This window comes from Ochotona curzoniae, unplaced genomic scaffold (assembly GCF_017591425.1).
Source record: "Ochotona curzoniae isolate NIBS_2020 unplaced genomic scaffold, NIBS_Ocur_1.0 scaffold_4506, whole genome shotgun sequence".
Lineage (NCBI taxonomy): Eukaryota > Metazoa > Chordata > Mammalia > Lagomorpha > Ochotonidae > Ochotona > Ochotona curzoniae.
In genome coordinates, this window is record NW_024467119.1 from 16,294,322 (window position 1) to 16,306,756 (window position 12,435).

A 12,435-nucleotide genomic window follows, 5' to 3' on the forward strand; every position below is an offset into this window, starting at 1 on the left:
CCAGGTTCCTGTTAACGTGGAAGAGCTCGAGTACCTGGGGCCCTGCTGCCTACATGAGAAACCCAGACTGAGTTCCAGGCTTCCGGCTTAGGCCTGGCCCCGCCCTAGTCATTGTGGGCATGGGGAAGCGATGGAAGTTCTCCACTTCTCTCTCCCAAAGATAAACAAGCAAATAAATAAATGTATAAAATAATTCAATAATATCCTCATGTTTTTTGAATCGTAATGAATTAAGTAAATGCTTAGCATTAAAATTATGAAACATGAAAATTATGCTTCATATAGAAAATTATGAACTCTATTATTTCAAAAATTAATTTCCTATCTTTGAATGTATACATAAATACAGCTTACAGAATTGCATCTTTATGCATACCATTTTGTGCCATTTTTGGCCTTGCACATGTCTTATATACCAATTTCCAAAGAGTGATACTGAATACATGTCAATCATTGAAGTATTGATTGTACATGTTGTTGATATGCCATAATAAACCATAAATATTTCCACATTTGGGGTTATCCCATTTACTATTACATCAAATATTCTTTTTTTAAAAAAGATTTGTTTTCATTTTTATTGCAACGTCAGATATACAGAGAGGAGGAGAGACAGAAAGGAAGATCTTTTGTCTGATGATTCATTCCCCAAGTGACCACAATGGTCGGAGCTGAGCCAATCTGAAGCCAGGATCCAGGAACATCCTCCAGGTCTCCTACACAGGTGCAGGCTCCCAAGGCTTTGCGCCATCCTTCACTGCTTTCCCAGGTCACTGCTTTCCCAGGTCCCAGGAAGCAGGACCACAGGGATTAGAACAGGTGCCCATATGGGATACCAGCGTGTTCAAGGCAAGGACTTTAGCCATTAGGCCAATGCACCAGGCCCCAAAACATTTTTGTGTTTGTATGTGTGATGTCACACATAATCATGTTGAATGATGCGATTTTTATTGGAAAGACAGATATACAGAGAGGAGAAGGAGAGAGAGGAAGATCTTTCATTCGATGGTTCACTCCCCAAGCAGCCGCAGCAGCTGGAGCTGAGCCAATCCAAAGCCAGGAGCCAGGAGCTCTTCCAGGTCTCCCACATGGGTGTAGGATCCCAAGGATTTGGGCCATCCTCAACTGCTGTCCCAGGCCACAAGCAGGGAGCTGGATGACAAGTAGGTCCGCCAGGATTAGAGCCGGCAACCATATGGGATGCTGGCACGTGCAAGGAGAGGCTTTAACCACTATGCTATTGCGCCAGGCCCCAAAACATCCTTTTTAGCAGAGGTTTGTGGCAGAGCTAATACGTGTCTGACATATTGTGCTCCAGCTGCTAAAGACAATGATGACTGCAGTAAACCAGGTCCTGCCTCCCAGACATCATACTCTGGTAGGGAAGACAGATTAGAAAAAACAGGGTAAACTAAGTAAAAATCATCAGTTTATAGTAAAACACACGCATACATGGAAATACAGTACCACAACAGAATGTATGAATTGGGTTGTGTGGTCTACTCAGGAGAGAACTCGGCAAAGGGCTGTGAGGAGACGTGTCTAGGCTAAGACAGGACAAATGGGAAGGAAGACACGCTGGTTTCCTTTACTGCCATGACACAGCACCAAGAGGAGGAACTGAAAACAACGGCATTGTCCCCAGAGTTCCATGAAGTCAGAAATCGGGGTAGGCTAGCCTCAGGCCCTCCGGTGTGGGATCCGAGGTGCCAGCCAGCCTGGCTCTCTGTGTTGAGGGTCTAGAGCAGAATGCATTTTTGATAGAGTCCAGTCGGTAGGGCCTAGGTCCAGGTCAGCCGGAAGCTATTCTCAGCGTGGGGGGCCCACTGCGTTGCCCGGCTAAAGACCCCTTCAACACCAAAGCTAACGACACCAGATTAGGTCCTCGGGCCTCCGATTCCTCTATCCACCCCATTCTTCTCCCCCTGCTATGCCTCATCTCTCCTGCTATAGCCAGAGAAAGCTGCCTGCATTTGACAACTCCAAGAATCCAGTGAGCACCTAGGATCTTCGATGAAGGCCTATACCTTTAGTCACCTCTGCCAATCCCTTCCGCTGCATAGGGAATAACACTCTCGCAGCCTGGGGATTAGGGCATGGACACTCCGGGAGAGGGGTGATATTATACCGCCTGCCAGGGAGCCACAAAAAAAAACGCTGCTGCAACTGAGGAAAGAGCAAAGAAAAAGGCGCAAGATGCCAAACACCTTGGCCTGCGCAGAACAAGCAGCAGGTGGAACGCCTCTGAGGCACCAGAACAAGGGGAAGAAAAACATCAGATGACACTGTGCACTTATTTGGGAGTCACCTTATTTTCCCATTTGAATTACACAAGTTTCGAATCTGCTTTGAATTTTGCAATCAACCTCACACATTCTAAGACTGAAGTCTCAGCCCACACCTCCTAACTTACCATTTTGCGTCCCACAGATATAAAATCATTAGTATTATTTGCTTTCCACCTGTATGGAAAAAACTTCCAACTCTTCACCCTACATATTTGGTTCTTGCATGTAAAATGTCTTCGATTCTTGATCTCTATCCCTCATAGTGTACGTAAACTATGCATTTGAATATTAGAAGGCAAAAATTAAATTCAAAAAGAATTCAAAACATGAGAAACTTCACTCCCCAATTTTTAAATTAAAAAATGAGAGAACAAAACAAAAATAAAAGAATTCTTTTCAGTGCTTTCCACCACCTAGACTTGTCGGGCAGTGTTTTGTGGTTAAATGTTGATAAGGAGAATTGCACCTGTGCTGTGGTATGTTTTAAATAAACTTGCACCTGCAGTGGCTTTTCATAGAAGTGCTATTTGGGATATGGTGTGTCAGTTGTCTGACCATCACCCAGAGCTCTTTCCCTTCCCCACCCTACCTTGTGGGCAGTCCTAATTTACAAATGACCTACATCCAAAACGTCATTTAAAAAAAAAAAAGAAAGAAAGAAAACCCCACTCTGATGTCGTGGTCATTTCTCCAGGGACACAAGGAGCCAGCGCCCCAGGAGCCCCCCTCACACAAGCACGACCATCTCCATCCAGGCATCCAGGCGCCCTGGTCCTCTCGCACTTTAAGCAGATTTCTATTTTGAGAGCAGACTTCTACTCTAGTCAAATGTCTGCGTTTTCCCTTTTCCTGTGTGCGAGCTACTAATTCCTGTTTCAGGATATTTTTTTTATTCTGCCATTTTTCTTACCATGCCTTTGCTTGTCTTTTCTTTCTGCCAATCCTTGTCAAAAACTCTAAATTATTTAAAGCTAACTCTAGTGCATTTCCCTGCTTAATATCATCCCAATTCCATCCACTACCTTCCCCTCTGTTTCCTCAGTTAGCAAGTCAATCTTCTGTCTCTATATGCTATTTTAGATGGACTAACAAACTACATTTTTAAAATTTTTCTTCATATACATATAATTTGCCACCTTACTAAATTAATACTGCTAAGGGGCCAGCTCAGTGGCATAGTAGGTTAAGCCTCCACCTGTGGTCCTGACATCCCATATGGGCACCCATTCATGTCTCAACTATTCCACACATGAACCAGCTCCCTCCTTATGGCCTGGGAACGTAGCAGAAGGTGGTTCAAAACCTTGAACCTCTGCACCCATGTGGGAGATCCGGAAGACGTCCCTGGCTCCTGGTTTTGGATCAGCTTAGCTCCACCTATTGCAGCCATTTAAGAAGTGAACCAGGGCCCAGCACGATAGTGTAGCAGTTAAAGTCCTTGCCTTGCACGGATGGATGCCAGTTCTAATCCCAGCAGCCCTGCTTCCCATCCAGCTCCCTGCCTGTCGTCTGGAAAAGTAGTCAAGGATGGCCCAAAGCTTTGGGACCTTCCCCCCTTGTGGGAGACCTGGAAGAGGCTCCTGGCTTTGGATTGGCTCCGCTCTAGCTGTTGCGGCTGCCTGGGGAGTGAACCATCGGATGGAAGATCTTCCTCTCTGTTTCTCCTCCTCTCTGTATATCCGCATTTCCAATAAAAATAAATAAGTGAACCAGCTCTATGAAAGAACCCTAGCTGTAACTCTTCTCTCTGTAACTCTTTCAAGTAAGAACAAAATAAACCTTGTAAAAAACTTTCAGTATATTCAAGATTATGCAGGAAGGGGTGCATAGAGAGCAATATCAAATGCCACCACCACAAGAAGGTACAAAGAGGCCCCAGAAGGGAACTCTAAACACTGATTTGGGAAAATAAGTGAAAACACAAAATTTTTGCATTTGTTCTTCAATTTGGAGTATTTCCATCACATATTAAGCCATTGCTATGCTGTGTGTTTTCCTTATGAAAATGTAAGCATATGCCCATGACAAAGTGTCTACTCAACTACATCAAATGTAACAGTAAACACACACTCCTTAAGGTTTATAGAATTAAATGGATACCTAAAACATGGCTGCAAGCCTTGAATACTTGATTATTTTAGCATAGAGCATCTTCCTTCCTTATGGCAGACAAAAATAATAAGCCATCAAAGATGTCCAGGTCCTAAATCTCAGAATCTGTGCATATGTTACATTAAAGATGAGAGATTTGGGTTCCAAATGGGATTAATGCTAAGAATGCACTGACTTTCAAATGTTGCAGCAGCTTCGAGAATGAACCAGAAAATGGAAAATCTCTCTCCGTCTCTCCCTACTCAATGAGATAAATCATTTAGAACAGAAATAGATTATTCTAGTTAGGCTCCGCGGGTCCAATGAAAGACAAGGGCCAGGGCCCTTACAACTGAGAGCAGAAGGCAGATCAGTGGGAAAGTTGGGCTTGGAGGGAAGGGCCTGCGAGTCAGGGAATGCAGGAAATCTCCAGAAGTGAGAAAAGGCACAGAGATTCTGCCTTGGACACTCCATGAAGAGCACAGTCCTGCTGATTCTTTGATTTTTACCCTTAAGAGACCATGTCAAACGTCCAGCTTACTGATAAAAAAATACTCATATGTTGTTTTAAACCACTATGGATATTGCAATTTAAATCATAAAAAATTAATACAGCCTTCTTTTCTTCTACAATTTCCATGTGTGATAATTTCTCTTTGGGCTGAGACTGAAAGATGAATGCAAGTCAGGCAAAACCAGGAAGGATGATCTAGAAGAGAATGGAACATGAGCAGTAATATAGATTTCAGAGAAAACGTGACCGGTGGAGGAAATGAAAGCTCAGTATGTTAATATGAGTTCAAAGACCATCTGCTCCATTTCAACACATCTACCCTTAAGCACACACTGTACTGTTGTCAAAATGTTACATGAATATAAATTTGGCAATACAATGTGACATGGCTATAGAGAACATTTTGCATGGATAACCATACTATATACTTGGTTATTTAATATCTTCATTCAGTTCAGTTCCTGAAAAACATGAGACAAGTTTTCTTTTTTAAATGTATTTATTTGGGCCCAGCGTGGTGGCGCAAGTGGTTAAGGTCCTTGCCTTGCATGCCCGGGATCCCATATGGGTGCCGGTTCTATCCCAGCAGCCCCGCTTCCCTTCCACCTCCCTGCCTGTGGCCCGGGAAAGCAGTCCAGGACAGCCCAAAGCTTTGGGACCCTGCACCCGTGTGGGAGACCCGGAAGAGGCTCCTGGCTTCGGATCGGCATAGCATCGACCGTTGCAGCTCACTTGGGGAGTGAATCATCGGACGGAAGACCGTCCTCTCTGTCTCTCCTCTCTGTATATCCGCCTTTCCAATAAAAAATAATAATAATAATAATAATAAATGTTTAAAAATGTATTTATTTATCTAAAAGGCAGAATTATAGAGAAAAAGACAGAAAGATCTTCCATCGCTGGTTTATTCTCCAAATGGCCACAACCATCTGTACTGGGCCAGGCTGAATCCAGGAATCCAAAACTGTCAGGTCTCCCCACATGGTGGAAGGGTCCCAAGCACTTGGACCATCTTCTGCTGCTTTCCCAGGCACATAATAAGAGGCTGGACTAGAAGTGAAGCAGCCAGGACTTGAACTGGTACTTAGATATGGCTTAATCCACTATGCCACAGCTGGCCCCACAAACCTTCAGATACAATATTTGTGAGTTATAATGCATTCCCTCTCAAGCACTGCACAACAGAACATTAATTGTAGTATTAATAACAGTATGAAGTAACACTCTGATAAGCCAATCAGTGTCAACAAAAAGAGGAAATACAAGAAGCAATTTACAATGAATAAACAATTTTACCTAATTATAAGAACAGAAAATCAGACTGAAGTTTAAATTCATCAAAGGAGGAACAGACCAATCTCTGAAGAACACCCTCTAATTAATTACACTTCACGGTTTGCTTACTCTGCACATACCCACATGTATGAATTTCCAGTCTCCCAAAACAAAACCAGAAAAATGCCATATGACTAATACTTCTAAACTCACCTATTTTTATGTCATAATTTGGTGAAAAGTGATAGCAAGTCTTTGAGAAATAACAATTCAAAGATCTGAGAATCTAAGTTCTTGAAGCAGAAATGCATCTATCTCTGGATCCTGTGGATTTCCCAGTGGCAATCAAATACAGGCATGGGAAGAGTGTAATACTTCTGAAAGTCAGTATTGTGTTGAGATACAGTTGGGTTCAGCCACGTATTAACACAACCTTTTGCAAGTTATTCCACATTTCTGACCCTTACCAATGAAAACCAGATGACAACAGAACCCTCCATATAGAGCTATTGTGAGAATTACATGGGATAATGAAATCGGAGTCCTGGCCCAGTCCTGATACATAAGAGTATGCAGTGGAGAGAGTGTGGAGAGCCATTTCAGCTGGGGATACACTAAGGATGTGAATCAAATGCCTTTGGAAGCTTTATTCCCACACATTTTAGTCAGGAGCGTTTCACAATCTGCTTGTACAGGGTGAATTTAGAGGTCTCGGGTATAACATGACAGATTAACCCCTTAAATGTGTAATTGCACACAGCTCTTCAGCTAATCCAAGCCTTTTCAACGCTGTATCTGTCGTGGCAGGAGGGTAGTCTGCCTCCTGCGGTCTACCAGGTTTTGTGTGCTAGCTACTTAAATCAAACCCCCCAAAATCTTGTGTTTTAAGTTAAACATCAAGTGGGGTACATACCACATTCCAAGTGCATCTCAAAGAGCCTAGTAACTCTCCGTAGTTCCAATATTTCTCCAAACCTTCAGATTCATGTATCTAACTGGATGATATCTGGACTCTTGAACCTAATCACCGAGATCTGAAATACAACACGTCCAAAACTTCCCGTGTCCTGCCCCTACTAAACTCTTTCCATCTAACTTTCCTGTCTCACTATCAGATACATCAATCACTTAGTTGTCCAGGACAACTCACCCTATTCTTAATGAGACACTAAACCCCACAATAGCAGTGGCTCTCTCTGCTTCTCACAGCTTCATTCTCAGGACCTTAATGGAGATGCTAAAATTCATCATCTAGATGGCTCTAACAGTCTCTCATCAAATTTCCACCTGTAATTTTGTCTCCTTCTGTTAATTTTCCAATACTTCCCTTTAAAATTCTCCAATGATTCCTCTTCACTCTTAATATCTAAAATAGACATAGATCAACGTCCTAGAATCAAAACGCTTATTATTAATAATTTCATAGGTTCTTTTGTTTTTAATAATTTCTAATACCTTACTAGAATTCAAAGGAACTCAATAACTTACCTGATAAGCTACTGATCAGTATCTATCTATATCTAACTATTGCAAGGGTTAACGGAGTGAGTGGTTTTACATCTGGCAGAAGAGATCACACAAGCACCTAACTCGTCTTCAGCTGGAGGAGTGCTTAACAAGTTCCCACAAAGAGTGAACGAGAGAAGACATGTTCATTAGATGTTGATGAAAGGGCAGGTCCGAGAAGATAGCCTGGACACAACAGATTCCAACTGGTGTTAAGGGATGGGAGGAGGGGTAGACTAAATCAAGTTCAAGAGAAAAGAAATCTCAAGAAAAGAAGAGTATTTTAACTTGGATATATTATATACTTCAAGAAAGCAGCTAGAAAAACAAGCTGGGAGCCATAAGGACAGACACTAAACAAGATTAAGTCCTTAAGTGCTAAGGATTTTATTCCATAGAGAATGAGGGATGAGTGAAGAAAAACAAACAAAATGGGTGAGCTATCTTTCAGAAGAGCCTCACCCTCAGAGCCATAATTATTCTTGAACAAACAGCTAATATAGAACTAATTTTACCTACATGTTTCCCTACAGGAACAATTTTAAAGGTATTAAAATAATGTTTAAAAAAATGACTCCATGGCCTTTTTTTAACATTTGTTTTTTATTGGAAAGGCAGACACACAGAGAGGAGGAGAGACAGGGAAAGATCTTCCCTCTGACAATTCACTCCCCAAGTGATGGCAACGGCCAGAGTGGAGCTGATCTGAAGCCAGGAGCTTCCTCCAGGACTCCCACGAGGGTGCAGGGTCCCAAGGCTTTGGGCCGTCCTTGACTGCTTTCCCAGGCCACAAGCAGGGAGTTGGATGGAAAGTAAGGCTGCTGGGATTAGAACCGGTGCCCATATGGGATCCTGGCACATTCAAGGTGAGGACTTTGGCTGCTAGGCTATGGTGCTTGGCCCAATTCCATAGTTTTTAAGAGTTTATTAAAGATAGCTGGGTCACACTTCCATTTAAATCCTTCATTTTGCAATTAAGACTAGTAAATCAAGACTTTTTTTACTTAAAAGCTTATACAACTTCAAATATTCATTGCCTATTTCAGTAGAAATTCTATGTTTAACTTCTAAATCACTTTTAGGATTTCTGTGACTTAAAATAGATTCAGACCTTATTTGCAAAAAAGAATCTGTAACATATTGGTCTCAGAGTAAGTGGTTTCTAATGGAAACGAAAACAGATGGCAACTGTACTTCAGCTTTTCCATTTTCCTTCTCATTCCTAAAAATAACCTTCTTTCTGTTTTGCGACAAAAAAAATAGTTCAGCAAGTTTCTGTAATTGTATTAAAAACTAAATAAGTTGATAACACCATGGATACATTTTCTCATTATCACTCCTATATCAAATTATCATTTTTGCTATGAAACTATTTCACTGGGCTTTAAAACAAATGCCATTTCTTTCGACAACCCAGTCTGAATGCTAATGAATAATAATCTTAATAGCAAACACAAGTCACTGACAGCTTTAACATGGTCTCCCAGGAGCAGCTGGTGATGCTCCAGCTGAAAGGTGAATCCCGAGACCTGCCCATGGAGCATGGAGAGCTAGCAGAGTGCAACAGGTGAGAACAGCGCAGCTTGGGTTCCGCCGCAATCCAGTTCCAGTGACTAGCTTTCTGACTTCATCTGAGCTCTCTATACTTCAGCTTCTGTTGCAAGGTGGGAGAGAGATCACGCCAGACAAGTCTAGGATGTCTTAAGAAGTCTTTATTAACCAAGCTTGGTGATGATGGCAGAGCCCACTAGAAAGTAGCAAATGACAAGTCCACGTGGCAACCCAGGCAGAATTGAAACCCTTGAGAGGAACAAGTGGTCATTACTGTGAAATCCACCTGTTAAACCCAAGACCTGTGTCCCAGCTTCCCCAGCAATACAAGTTATCCTAAGAGACATGCAGCGAACAACTTGGACTCACTTACAAAGCTGTAAACATTCACCTTTCCCCGGCTTCTCTGCCCACATTCCACTACTGCTGGGCCTCCCCTCTCCCTGAACTCTTCAAACTACACACATTAGAAATACAAAGCATCTTGACAATAGCATCTTCACCGACTCACACAGCAGTGAACAGAGGGGTGAGGGGTACAGACATACAGGGGTCACATTCAGGGGCTACCTGTCCATGGGTCCTAAGGAGGCCAAGAGTTGGAGTGCAAGAGTGACAGAAACAGGCGACCAAGAGAAGAGAGCCCCTGCCTGTCACGGACCTTTCTGGGGGCCTGTGAAGAGTGGGTAGGCAACAGCTCAGCACAGCCTCCTCTCAGGATCCAGAGCGTCACAGGTGGGCAGGAGGGATTACCGGGGTGCAGGAGGCATGGCTTCCAGGCTCACTGCCCTGAACTAACTGCCTAAGACCACAACAACAGTTTCCTTGGACCTAAACTGGAATTACAGTCATTCCTCCACAGACTTAAACGTCACGAACTGTTCCCAGGATTAGCTGTCATCCAGTAGGCTAGGACACAGATCCGTTACATGTAACAAAGCATCCTGTGTCACCCACAGATTCCTACTTTCCCAAAGTAAGGAAATCTCCCGAAGGTTGAGACCAAGGCAAAAGGAGTATTTTTTTAAAAGATTTATTTATATATATTATATATATTGGAAAGGCAAATCAGATTCATGAAGAGAAGGAGAAACAGGAAGATCTTCCATCCCCTGGTTTGGTCCCCAAAATGGCAACAATGGTCAGAGCTGAGCCGATCCAAAGTCAGGAGCCAAGAGCTTTTTCTGGGTCTCCTAAACAGGTACAAGGTGCTAAGGCTTTGGAACATCCTCTAATGCCTTCCCAGGCCATAAGCAGGAAGCTGAATGGGAAGTGGAGCAGCCGGAAAATGAACCACCAACCACATAGAATCCCAGTGCTTGCAAGGTGAGGATTTGGCCATTCAGCTATGGCGCTAGGCCCAAAAGAGTATTCTTTGAAACAAAAATAAAAAACAAACCTGTTGGGCCCGGCGGCGTGGCCTAGCGGCTTAAGTCCTCGCCTTGAACACCCCAGGAACCCATATGGGCGTCGGTTCTAATCCTGGCAGCTGCACTTCCCATCCAGCTCCCTGCTTGTGGCCTGGGAAAGCAGTCAAGGATGGCCCAAAGCCTTGGGACCCTGCACCCGTGTGGGATACCCGGAAGAAGTTCCTGGATCCTGGCTTCGGATCAGCATAGTATCAGCCGTTGCGCTCACTTGGGGAGTCAATCATCGGACGGAGGATCTTCCTCTCTGTCTCTTCTCCTCTCTGTATATCTGACTTTCCAATAAATAAATAAATCTTTAAAAAAACAAAAACAAACAAACAAACAAACCTGTTGGCCTTTATTATGGGCAGCCTGCAGACTCCTGAGTTGGATACTGAAATCAAGTTTAAAAAATTTCAAGTTGGGCCCAGTGCTGTGGCCTAGCGGCTAAAGTCCTTGCCTTGAACACACCAGGATTCCATATGGGCACTGGTTCTAATCTCTGCAGCTCCACTTCCCATCCAGCTCCCTGCTTGTGGCCTGGGAAAGCATTTGAGGATGACCCAAAGCCTTGGAACCCTGCACCCATGTGGGGACCCGGAAGAGCTCCTGGCTCCTGGCTTCAGATCAGTGCAGCACCAGCTGTTGTGGCCACTTGAGGAGTAAATCATCGGACAGAGGATCTTCTCTGTATATCTGACTTTGCAATAAAAAATAAGTACATATTAAAAAAATTAAAAATTCAAGTTAATGTTAAGTTTGAATTACCACAGATAGAACAGCTACATATGCACAGCTACATGTCAGATGCTTATTCAGTACTTATTTTCTCCAGCAAGTCAGTGCTTTCCTATAGGCATAGGTTTATGATGGAAGTAAGCTCTGCCATGAATTTGTAGGAATTTAAGCTTCAACCAAAAAAATTTCTTACCTAAGTGGTAAGTAATTCTAAACTTAGGTTGAAGAAGGGTCCATAGGAGGGGCTATAATTGAGGAACTGACTCGTACAGCATTCTTTGTCAAAATGATCTCAGACTGTTAGACTACAACACCACCTATGCTTTGAATTTGGATTTTGCAACTTGAGTGTTAAACAAAAAAAATTAACACATTTAAAACCATATTACAGTCCTAGATTAGGTTCGGCAATGGCCTGGCTGAGCAGGGACAAAACTGCAGAAGAAAATGCAAGCCAGATCGCCCTTGTGGGGGGCAGGAATCCAATGACCTGAGCCATCGGCACTGCCCCACGGGTCGGCAGGAGCAGGAAGCCAGAGGCAGAGGCCAGGCCTGGCAGCAAAGCCTACAGACTGCAGTGCAGGACCCTCACGTGGGCCATGGCCTTCTCACCAGTGGCTTAACCGCCAGCAAAACACCCGCGTCTGGCCTTATATCTTAGTGATCTGTGCGTGTGCCCGCTTTTTTCTTGATTACAAGCTCCCTATGGGCACTTCTGCTTTTCTATCTAATTATATGCTCCCTGACACTGGATTTCATATTTGAATCTATTATGCAGGAAGTATTCTGCTGCGGATAGTAAGGAAAAAGCACTTGTAGAATGACCAAATTCATTGACATTCAAAAATCAACTTCATGTTCATCATTGGACAATAGACTGGTGCCTCTTTTTTATTCATTAAATTGTATCTCCAACATCTTGTAAAGATTTAAAAATGCTTAAAACAACCTTAAGTACTTTGCAAATGTTATTTTGTTTGGTCCGGCATGGTAGCCTAGTGGCTAAACTTCTCACCTTGCATGTGCTGGAATCCCATATGGGCGCCAGTTCTTATCCCGGATG